The following is a 12,981-nucleotide window of genomic DNA, read 5'->3' on the forward strand; positions in this document are numbered from 1 at the left end:
CTAAAACCATCCAGTGGAAAAAAGACAGCATTTTCAACAAATGCTGCTGGCCTAACTGGTTGTTATCATGTAGAATAATGAGAATTGATCCATTTCTATCTCCTTGTACTAAGGTCAAATCTAAGTGGATCAAGGAACTCCACATAAAACCAGAGACACTGAAACTTATAGAGGAGAAAGTGGGGAAAAGTCTCAAAGATATGGGCACAGGGAAAAAATTCCTGAATAGAACAGCAATGGCTTGTGCTGTAAGATCGAGGATTGACAAATGGGACCTCATGAAACTGCAAAGCTTCTGCAAGGCAAAAGACACCGTCAATAAGACAAAAAGACCACCAACAGATTGGGAAAGGATCTTTACCTATCTTAAATCATTTAGGGGACTAATATCCAATATATATAAAGAACTCAAGAGGGTGGACTCCAGAAAATCAAATAGCCCCCTTAAAAGATGGGGCTCAGAGCTGAACAAAGAATTCTCACCTGAGGAATACCGAAAGGCTGAGAAACACCCGAAAAAATTTCAACATCCTTAATCATCAGAGAAATGCAAATCAAAACAACCCTGAGATTCCACCTCACACCAGTCAGAATGGCTAAGATCAAAAATTCAGGTGACAGCAGATGCTGGCGAGGATGTAGAGAAAGAGGAACACTCCTCCATTGTTGGTGGGATTGCAAGCTGGTATAACCACTCTGGAAATCAGTCTGGCAGTTCCTCAGAAAATTGGACATAGTACTACCGGAGGATCCCGCAATACCTCTCCTGGGCATATATCCAGAAGATGTCCCAACCGGTAAGAAGGACACATGCTCCACTATGTTCATAGCAGCCTTATTTATAATAGCCAGAAGCTGGAAAGAACCCAGATGCCCCTCAACAGAGGAATGGATACAAAAAATGTGGTACATTTACACAATGTCGTACTACTCAGCTATTAAAAAGAATGAATTCACGAAATTCCTAGGCAAATGGTTGGACCTGGAGGGCATCATCTTGAGTGAGGTAACCCAATCACCAAAGAACTCAAATGAAATGTACTCACTGATAAGTGGATATTAACCCAGAAACTTAGTATAGCGAGATATAAGGTACAATATGTAAAACATATGAAACTGAAGAAGAACGAAGACCAAAGTGTGGACACTTTGCTCATTCTTAGAATTGGAAACAATCACCCATGGAAGGAGTTACAGAGACAAAGTTTGGAGCTGAGACAAAAGGATGGTCCATCTAGAGACTGCCATATCCAGGGATCCATCCCATAATTAGCCTCCAAGCGATGATATCATTGCATACACTAGCAAGCCTTTGTTGCAAGGATGATGATATAGCTGTCCCTTGTGAGACTAGGCCGGGGCCTAGCAAACACAGAAGTGGATGCTCACAGTCAACTATTGGATGGATCACAGGGCCCCCAATGGAGGAGCTAGAGAAAGTATCCAAGGAGCTAAAGAGATCTGCAACCCTATAGGTGGAACAACATTATGAACTAACCAGTACCCCAGAGCTCTTGACTCTAGCTGCATATATATCAAAAGATGGCCTAGTCGGCCATCACTGGAAAGAGAGGCCCATTGGTCAGGCAAACATTATATGCCCCAGTACAGGGGAACGCCAGGGCCAAAAAATGGGAATGTGTGGTTAGGGGAGTGGGGGGGGGGACTTTTGGGATAGCATTGGAAATGTAATTGAAGAAAATACTTAATAAAAAAGGAAAAAAAAAAGAAAATAAAACTTATCAATAACTTAATAATTTATTGAAATACTAGTATTTTGAGTGTAACTTATTTTTCTCCATAATTAAAAGCACTAAAAAGCTAGCATTTGGCCTAGAGGAGATTTTGTATAGAATGACACCCGTATTCTTTTAGGGTCTAATGTTTATAATTATACTGATTTCTATTAAATAAATCCCCCCAAATTAAAAAAAAAAAGAAAAGAATTTCCTCCTGACACAAATTAGTCAGAACAACAAATGCACTAAATAAAGATAGAATATTAAAAGCAGTAAGGGAAAAAGGTCAAGTAACATATAAAGGCAGGCCTATTAGAATTACTCCAGACTTCTCACCAGAGACTATGAAAGCCAGAAGATCCTGAACAGATGTTATACAGACACTATGAGAACACAAATGCCAGCCCAACCTACTATACCCAGCAAAACTCTCAAATACCATAAAGGGAGAAACCAAAGTATTCCATGACAAAACCAAATTCACACAATATCTTTCCACAAATCCAGCCCTTCAAAGGATAATAAAGGGAAAGTACCAACACAAAGATGGAAACTACACCCTAGAAAAAGCAAGAAAGTAATCCTTTAACAAAATTAAAAGAAGACAACCACAAGAACAGATTCCCAACTTTAACAACAAAAATGACAGGAAGCAACAATTACTTTTCTTTGATTTCTTTTAACATCAATGGACTCAATACCCCAATAAAAAGACACAGACTAACAAACTGGCTACACAAACAGGACCTAACATTTTGCTGCTTACAGGAAACCCACCTCAGGGATAAAGACAGACACTACCTCAGAGTAAAAGGCTGGAAAACAATTTTCCAAGGAAATGGTCCGAAAAAACAAGCTGGAGTAGCCATTCTAATATCGGATAAAATCGACTTCCAACCCAAAGTTATCAAAAAAGACAAGGAGGGGCATTTCATACTCATCAAAGGTAAAATCTTCCAAGATGAACTCTCAATTCTGAATATCTATGCTCCAAATGCAAGGGCAGCCACATTCATTAAAGAAACTTTAGTAAAGCTCAAAGCACACATTGCACCTCACAAAATAATAGTGGGAGACTTCAACACCCCACTCTCACCAATGGACAGATCCTGGAAACTGAAAATAAACACAGACATAGGAAACTAACAGAAGTTATGGAACAAATGAATTTAACAGATATCTACAGAACATTTCATCCTAAAACAAAAGGATATACCTTCTTCTCAGCACCTCATGGTACCTCCTTCAAAACTGACGATATAATTGGTCACAAAACAGGCCTCAACAGATACAAAAATATTGAAATTGTCCCATGCATCCTATCAGGTCACCATGCACTAAGGCTGATCTTCAATAACAACATAAATAATAGAAAGCCAACATTCACGTGGAAACTGAACAACCCTCTACTCAATGATACCTTGGTCAAGGAAGGAATAAGGAAAGAAATTAAAGACTTTTTAGAGTTTAATGAAAATGAAGCCACAACATACCCAAACCTATGGGACACAATGAAGGCGTTCCTAAGAGGAAAACTCATAGCCCTGGGGGCCTCCAAAAAGAAACTAGAGAGAACATACACTAGCAGACTGACAGCACACTTAGAAGCTCTAGAACAAAAGGAAGCAAATTCACACAAGAGGAGTGGACAGCAGGAAATAATCAAACTAGGGCAGAAATCAACCAAGTGGAAACGAAAAGAACTATACAAAGAATCAACCAAACCAAGAGCTGGTTCTTTGGGAAAATCAACAAGATAGATAAACCCTTAGCTAGACTGACTAGAGGGCACAGGGACAGTATCCTAATTAACAAAATCAGAAATGAAAAAGGAGACATAACAACAGATCCTGAGGAAATCCAAAACATCATCAGATTCTACTACAAAAGGCTATACTCAACAAAACTGGAAAACCTGGATGAAATGGACAACTTCCTAGACAGATACCAGGTACCAAAGTTAAATCAGGATCAGATTAATGATCTTAACAGTCCCATTTCTCTTAAAGAAATAGGAGCAGTCATTAATAGTCTCCCAACTATAAAAAACCTAGGACAAAATAAGTTTAGTGCAGAGTTCTACCAGACCTTCAAAGAAGACCTAATTCCACCTCTCCTCAAACTATTCCACAAAATCGAAACAGAAGGTACTCTACCCAATTCATTCTATGAAGCCACAATTACTCTGATACCTAAACCACACAAAGATCAAACAAAGAAAGAAAACTTTAGACCAAATTCCTTTATGAATATTGATGCAAAAATACTCAATAAAATCCTCCCAAACCGAAACCAAGAACACATCAAAACCGTCATCCATCATGACCAAGTAGGCTTCATCCCAGTGATGCAGGGATGGTTTAATATACTGAAATCCAGCAACATAATCCACTATATAAACAAACTCAAAGACAAAAACCACATGATCGGACTACCGGACACCTTCCTGGTGAGAGCACAGGGGTCCACCCGGCCCGAGAGGCTTCAGCCTCACGTTCCGTGGGGGCCACCTTGGTTCCAGGACTCCGTGGCGGGCGGTCTGCGGGTGAGAGTGTGGAACACAGAGGCCAGCAGCTTCTGGAATGGGCGAGAGCCACAGAGCCTCTGAGGCGGCGCCATTTCCGGCTCCAGACAACCGGCCACCTTCCTGGTGAGAGCACAGGGGTCCACCTGGCCCGAGAGGCTTCTGCCTCACGTTCCGCAGGGGCCACCTTGATTCTGGGACTCCGCAGAGGGCAGTCTGCAGGCCAAAGCAACACAGCTTCTGGGAAAAATCCTGTTTTGGGCCTTCATCTTCGGCCAGGAGGAGGTCCAAACACCAGATAACTGTGCACCTCCCTGAAAGAGGAGAGCTTGCCTGCAGAGACTGCTCTGACCACTGAAACTCAGGGAAGAGAGTTAGTCTCCCTGGTCTGCTGATATAGTGTAACAAAATCACCAGAGGAACAATCTCTAAACAGAGACAACTATAACAACTAACTCCAGAGATTACAAGATGGCGAAAGGTAAACGTAAGAATCTTACTAACAGAAACCAGGACTACTCACCATCATCAGAACCCAGCACTCCCACTTCGCCCAGTCCAGGGCACCCCAACACACCTGAAAAGCTAGACCTGGATTTAAAAGCATATCTCATGATGATGGTAGAGGAAATCAAGAAGGACTTAAATAACTCACTTAAAGAAATACAGGAGAACACTGCTAAACAAGTAGAAGACATTAAAGAGGAAACACAAAAAATCCCTTAAAGAATTACAGGAAAACATAACCAAACAGGTAGAAGACATTAAAGAGGAAACACAAAAATCCCTTAAAGAATTGCAGGAAAACACAACCAAACAGGTGATGGAATTGAATAAAACCATCCAAGACCTAAAAAGGGAAGTAGACACAATAAAGAAAACCCAAAGTGAGGCAACAGTGGAGATAGAAACACTAGGAAAGAAATCTGGAACCATAGATACGAGCATCAGCAACAGAATACAAGAAATGGAAGAGAGAATCTCAGGTGCAGAAGATTCCATAGAGAACATCGGCACAACAATCAAAGAAAATGGAAAATGCAAAAAGATCCTAACTCAAAACATCCAGGAAATCCAGGACACAATGAGAAGACCAAACCTACGGATAATAGGAGTGGATGAGAATGAAGATTTTCAACTCAAAGGACCAGCAAACATCTTCAACAAGATTATTGACGAAAACTTCCCAAATCTAAAGAAAGAGATACCCATGAACATACAAGAAGCCTACAGAACTCCAAATAGACTAGACCAGAAAAGAAATTCCTCCCGACACATAATAATCAGAACAACAAATGCACTAAATAAAGATAGAATACTAAAAGCAGTAAGGGAAAAAGGTCAAGTAACATATAAAGGCCAGCCTATCAGAATTACACCAGATTTTTCACCAGAGACTATGAAAGCCAGAAGAGCCTGGACAGATGTTATACAGAAACTAAGAGAACACAAATGCCAGCCCAGGCTACTATACCCAGCCAAACTCTCAATTACCATAGATGGAGAAACCAAAGTATTCCACGACAAAACTAAATTCACCCATTATCTCTCCACGAATCCAGCCCTTCAAAGGATAATAACAGAAAAAAACCAATACAAGGACAGGAAACACGCCCTAGAAAAAACAAGAAGATAATCCCTAAACAAAAATAAAAGAAGACAGCCACAAGAACAGAATGCCAACTTTAACAACAAAAACAACAGGAAGCAACAATTACTTTTCCTTAATATCTCTTAATATCAATGGTCTCAACTCCCCAATAAAAAGACATAGACTAACAGACTGGCTACACAAACAGGACCCAACATTCTGCTGCTTACAGGAAACCCATCTCAGGGAAAAAGACAGACACTACCTCAGAGTGAAAGGCTGGAAAACAATTTTCCAAGCAAATGGTATGAAGAAACAAGCTGGAGTAGCCATTTTAATATCGGATAAAATTGACTTTCAACCCAAAGTTATTAAAAAAGACAAGGAGGGACACTTCATACTCATCAAAGGTAAAATGCTCCAAGAGGAACTCTCAATTCTGAATATCTACGCTCCAAATGCAAGGGCAGCCACATTCATTAAAGACACTTTAGTAAAGCTCAAAGCACACGTTGCACCTCACACAATAATAGTGGGAGACTTCAACACACCACTTTCATCAATGGACAGATCGTGGAAACAGAAACTAAACAGGGACACAGTGAAACTAACAGAAGTTATAAAACAAATGGACCTGACAGATATCTACAGAACATTTTATCCTAAAACAAAAGGATATACCTTCTTCTCAGCACCTCACGGGACCTTCTCCAAAATTGACCATATAATTGGTCACAAAACAGGCCTCAACAGATACAAAAATATTGAAATTGTCCCATATATCCTATCAGACCACCATGGCCTAAGACTGATCTTCAATAACAACATAAATAATGGAAAGCCAACATTCACATGGAAACTGAACAACACTCTTCTCAATGATACCTTGGTCAAGGAAGGAATAAAGAAAGAAATTAAAGACTTTTTAGAGTTTAATGAAAATGAAGCCACAACGTACCCAAACTTATGGGACACAATGAAAGCATTTCTAAGAGGGAAACTCATAGCTCTGAGTGCCTCCAAGAAGAAACGGGAGAGAACACATACTAGCAGCTTGACAACACATCTAAAAGCTCTAGAAAAAAAGGAAGCAAATTCACCCAAGAGGAGTAGACGGCAGGAAATAATCAAACTCAGGGGTGAAATCAACCAAGTGGAAACAAGAAGAACTATCAAAGAATTAACCAAACGAGGAGTTGGTACTTTGAAAAAAATCAACAAGATAGATAAACCCTTAGCTAGACTCACTAGAGGGCACAGGGACAACATCCTGATTAACAAAATCAGAAATGAAAAGGGAGACATAACAACAGATCCTGAAGAAATCCAAAACACTATCAGATCCTTCCACAAAAGGCTATACTCAACAAAACTGGAAAACCTGGACGAAATGGACAAATTTCTGGACAGATACCAGGTACCAAAGTTGAATCAGGATCAAGTTGACCATCTAAACAGTCCCATATCACCTAAAGAAATAGAAGCAGTTATCAATACTCTCCCAGCCAAAAAAAGCCCAGGACCAGACGGGTTTAGTGCAGAGTTCTATCAGACCTTCAAAGAAGATCTAATTCCAGTTCTGCACAAACTATTTCACAAAATAGAAGTAGAAGGTACTCTACCCAACTCATTTTATGAAGCCACTATTACTCTGATACCTAAACCACAGAAAGACCCAACAAAGATAGAGAACTTCAGACCAATTTCTCTTATGAATATCGATGCAAAAATCCTCAATAAAATTCTTGCTAACGAATCCAAGAACACATTAAAGCAATCATCCATCCTGACCAAGTAGGTTTTATTCCAGGGATGCAGGGATGGTTTAATATACTTAAATCCATCAAGGTAATCCATTATATAAACAAACTCAAAGACAAAAACCACATGATCATCTCGTTAGATGCAGAAAAAGCATTTGACAAGATCCAACACCCATTCATGATAAAAGTGTTAGAAAGATCAGGAATTCAAGGCCCATACCTAAACATGATAAAAACAATCTACAACAAACCAGTAGCCAACATCAAAGTAAATGGAGAGAAGCTGGAAGCAATCCCACTAAAATCAGGGACTAGACAAGGCTGCCCACTTTCTCCCTACCTTTTCAACATAGTACTTGAAGTATTAGCGAGAGCAATTCGACAACAAAAGGAGATCAAGGGGATACAAATTGGAAAAGAGGAAGTCAAAATATCACTTTTTGCAGATGATATGATAGTATATATAAGTGACCCTAAAAATTCCACCAGAGAACTCCTAAACCTGATAAACAGCTTCGGTGAAGTAGCTGGATATAAAATTAACTCAAACAAGTCAATGGCCTTTCTCTACACAAAGAATAAACAGGCTGAGAAAGAAATTAGGGAAACAACACCCTTCTCAATAGTCACAAATAATATAAAATATCTCGGCGTGACTCTAACTAAGGAAGTGAAAGATCTGTATGATAAAAACTTCAAGTCTCTGAAGAAAGAAATTAAAGAAGATCTCAGAAGATGGAAAGATCTCCCATGCTCATGGATTGGCAGGATCAACATTGTAAAAATGGCTATCTTGCCAAAAGCAATCTACAGATTCAATGCAATCCCCATCAAAATTCCAACTCAATTCTTCAACGAATTAGAAGGAGCAATTTGCAAATTCATCTGGAATAACAAAAAACCTAGGATAGCAAAAGCTCTTCTCAAGGATAAAAGAACCTCTGGTGGAATCACCATGCCTGACCTAAAGCTTTACTACAGAGCAATTGTGATAAAAACTGCATGGTACTGGTATAGAGACAGACCAGTAGACCAATGGAATAGAATTGAAGACCCAGAAATGAACCCACACACCTATGGTCCCTTGATCTTCGACAAGAGAGCTAAAGCCATCCAGTGGAAGAAAGACAGCATTTTCAACAATTGGTGCTGGCACAACTGGTTGTTAATCATGTAGAAGAATGCGCATCGATCCATACTTATCTCCATGTACTAAGGTCAAATCTAAGTGGATCAAGGAACTTCACATAAAACCAGAGACACTGAAACTTATAGAGGAGAAAGTGGGGAAAAGCCTTGAAGATATGGGCACAGGGGAAAAATTCCTGAACAGAACAGCAATGGCTTGTGCTGTAAGATCGAGAATTGACAAATGGGACCTAATGAAACTCCAAAGTTTCTGCAAGGCAAAAGACACCGTCAATAAGACAAAAAGACCACCAACAGATTGGGAAAGGATCTTTACCTATCCTAAATCAGATAGGGGACTAATATCCAACATATATAAAGAACTCAAGAAGGTGGACTTCAGAAAATCAAATAACCCCATTAAAAAATAGGGGCTCAGAACTGAACAAAGAATTCTCACCTGAGGAATACCGAATGGCAGAGAAGCACCTGAAAAAATGTTCAACATCCTTAATCATCAGGGAAATGCAAATCAAAACAACCCTGAGATTCTACCTCACACCAGTCAGAATGGCTAAGATCAAAAATTCAGGTGACAGCAGATGCTGGCGTGGATGTGGAGAAAGAGGAACACTCCTCCATTGTTGGTGGGAGTGCAGGCTTGTACAACCACTCTGGAAATCAGTCTGGGGGTTCCTCAGGAAATTGGACATAGTACTACCGGAGGATCCAGCAATACCTCTCCTGGGCATATATCCAGAAGATGCCCCAACTGGTAAGAAGGACACATGCTCCACTATGTTCATAGCAGCCTTATTTATAATAGCCAGAAGCTGGAAAGAACCCAGATGCCCCTCAACAGAGGAATGGATACAGAAAATGTGGTACATCTACACAATGGAGTACTACTCAGCTATTAAAAAGAATGAATTTATGAAATTCCAAGGCAAATGGATGGACCTGGAGGGCATCATCCTGAGTGAGATAACACATTCACAAAGGATCTCACACAATAGGTACTCACTGATAAGTGGATATTAGCCCAAAACCTAGGATACCCAAGATATAAGATACAATTTCCTAAACACATGAAACTCAAGAAAAATGAAAACTGAAGTGTGGACACTATGCCCCTCCTTAGAAGTGGGAACAAAACACCCTTGGAAGGAGTTACAGAGACAAAGTTTGGAGCTGAGACAAAAGGATGGTCCATCTAGAGACTGCCATATCCAGGGATCCATCCCATAATTAGCCTCCAAGCGATGACACCATTGCATACACTAGCAAGCCTTTGTTGCAAGGATGATGATATAGCTGTCCCTTGTGAGACTAGGCCGGGGCCTAGCAAACACAGAAGTGGATGCTCACAGTCAACTATTGGATGGATCACAGGGCCCCCAATGGAGGAGCTAGAGAAAGTATCCAAGGAGCTAAAGAGATCTGCAACCCTATAGGTGGAACAACATTATGAACTAACCAGTACCCCGGAGCTCTTGACTCTAGCTGCATATGTATCAAAAGATGGCCTAGTCGGCCATCACTGGAAAGAGAGGCCCATTGGACACGCAAACTTTATATGCCCCAGTACAGGGGAACGCCAGGGCCAAAAAGGGGGAGTGGGTGGGTAGGGGATTGGGGGTGGGTGGGTATGGGAGACTTTGGTATAGCATTGGAAATGTAAATGAGCTAAATACCTAATAAAAAATGGAAAAAAATGAAAAAAAAAAAAAACAAAACAAACAAACAAAAAAAACCCACATGATCATCTTGTTAGATGCTGAGAAAGCATTTGCCAAAATCCAACACCCCTTCATGATAAAAGTCTTGGAAAGATCAGAAATTCAAGGCCCATACCTAAACATGATAAAAGTAATCTACAGCAAACCAGTAGCCAGCATCAAAGTAAATGGAGAGAAGCTGGAAGCAATCCCACTAAAATCAGGGACTAGACAAGGCTGCCTACTTCCTCCCTACCTATTCAATATAGTACTTGAACTTTTAGCCAGAGCAATTTGGACAACAAAGGGAGATCAAGGTGATACGAATTGGAAAGGAAGAAGTCAAAGTATCACTTTTTGCAGATGATATGATAATATATATAAGTGACCCTAAAAATTCCACCAGAGAACTCCTAAACCTGATAAACAGCTTCAGTGCAATAGCTGGTTATAAAATTAACTCAAAGAAATCAATGGCCTTTCTCTACACAAATGATACACCAGATGAGAAAGAAATTAGGGAAACAACACCCTTCATAATAGTCACAAATAATATAAAATACCTTGGTGTGACTTAACTAAGAAAGTGAAAGATCTGTATAATAAGAACTTCAAGTCTCTGAAGAAAGAAATTAAAGAAGATCTCAGGAGATGGAAAGATCTCCCATGCTCATGGATTGGCAGGATTAATATAGTAAAAATGGCTATCTTGCCAAAAGCAATCTACGGATTCAATGCAATCCCCATCAAAATCCCAACTCAATTCTTCACTGAGTTAGAAAGAGCAATTTGCAAATTCATCTGGAATAACAAAAAACCTAGGATAGCAAAAAGTATTCTCAACAATGAAAGAACCTCTGGGGGAATCAGCATGCCTGACCTCAAGCTGTACTACAGAGCAATTGTGATAAAAACTGCATGGTACTGTTACAGCAACAGATAGGTAGATCAATGGAACAAAATTGAAGACCCAGAAATGAACCCAATATACCTATGGTCAACTGATCTTTGACAAGGGAGCTAAAACCCTCCAGTGGGAAAAAAAATACAGCATTTTCAACAAATGGTGCTGGCACAACTGGCGGTTATCATGTAGAAGAAAGCGAATTGATCCATTCTTATCTCCTTATACAAAGCTCAAGTCTAAGTGGATCAAAGGCCTCCACATAAAACCAGAGACACTGAAACTAATAGAGGAGAAAGTGGGGAAAACCCTCGAAGATATGGGCACAGGGGAAAAATTTCTAAACAGAACAGCAATGGCCTGTGCTGTAAGATCAAGAATCGACAAATGGGACCTCATAAAATTTCAAAGCTTCTGTAGGGCAAAAGATACTGTCAATAAGACAAAAAACCCACCAACAGATTGGGAAAGAATTTTTACCAATCCTAAATCTCATAGGGAACTAATATCCAATATATATAAAGAGCTCAAGAAGCTGAACTCCAGAAAATCAAATAACTTCATTAAAAATGGGCAGAGCTAAACAAAGAATTCTCAACTGAGGAATACTGAAGGGCTGAGAAGCACTTGAAAAAATGTTCAACATCCTTAATCATCAGGGAAATGCAAATCAAAACAACCCTGAGATTTCACCTCAGACCAGTCAGAATGGATAGGATCAAAATTCAGGTGACAACAGATGCTGGCGAGAATGTGGAGAAAGAGGAACACTCCTTCATTGCTGGTGGGATTGCAAGCTTGTACAACCACTTTGGGAATCGGTCTGGCAGTTCCTCAGAGAACTGGACATAGTACTACCTGTAGATTCAGCAATACCTCTCCTGGGTATACCCAGGAGATGTTCCAACTGGTAAGAAGGACACATGCTCCACTATGTTCATAGCAGCCTTATTTATAATAGCCAGAAGCTGGAAAGAACCCAGATGCCCCTCAACAGAATGGATACAGAAAATGTGGTACATTTACACAATGGAGTACTACTCAGCTATTAAAAACAATGAATTTATGAAATTCTTGGGCAAGTGGATGTATCTGGACGATATCATCCTGAGTGAGGTAATCCAATCACAAAAGAAGTCACTTGATATGCACTCACTGATAAGTGGATACTAGCCCAGAAACCTAGAATACCCAAGATACAACTTCCAAAACACAAGAAAATCAAGAAGGAAGACCAACTCGTGGATACTTCATTCCTCCCTAGAATAGGGAATATAATATCTATGGAAGGAGTTGCAGAGACAAAGTTTAGAGCTAAGACAAAAGGATGGACCATCCAGAGACTGCCCCACCTGGGGGTCCATCCCATAATCAGCCACCAAACACAGACACTATTGCATATGCCAGCAAGATTTTGCTGAAAGGACCCTGATATAGCTGTTTCCTGTGAGGTTTTGCCAGTGCCTGGCAAATACAGAAGTGGATGCTCACAGTCATCTATAGGATGGAACACGACCCCCAATGTAGGAGCTAGAGAAAGTACCCAAGAGCTGAAGGGGTCTGCAACCCTATAGGTGGAACAACAATATGAACTAATCAGTACCCACAGAACTC

The sequence above is a fragment of the Mus musculus genome, chromosome 12 (assembly GCF_000001635.26).
Source record: "Mus musculus strain C57BL/6J chromosome 12, GRCm38.p6 C57BL/6J".
NCBI classification, from domain to species: Eukaryota; Metazoa; Chordata; class Mammalia; order Rodentia; family Muridae; genus Mus; species Mus musculus.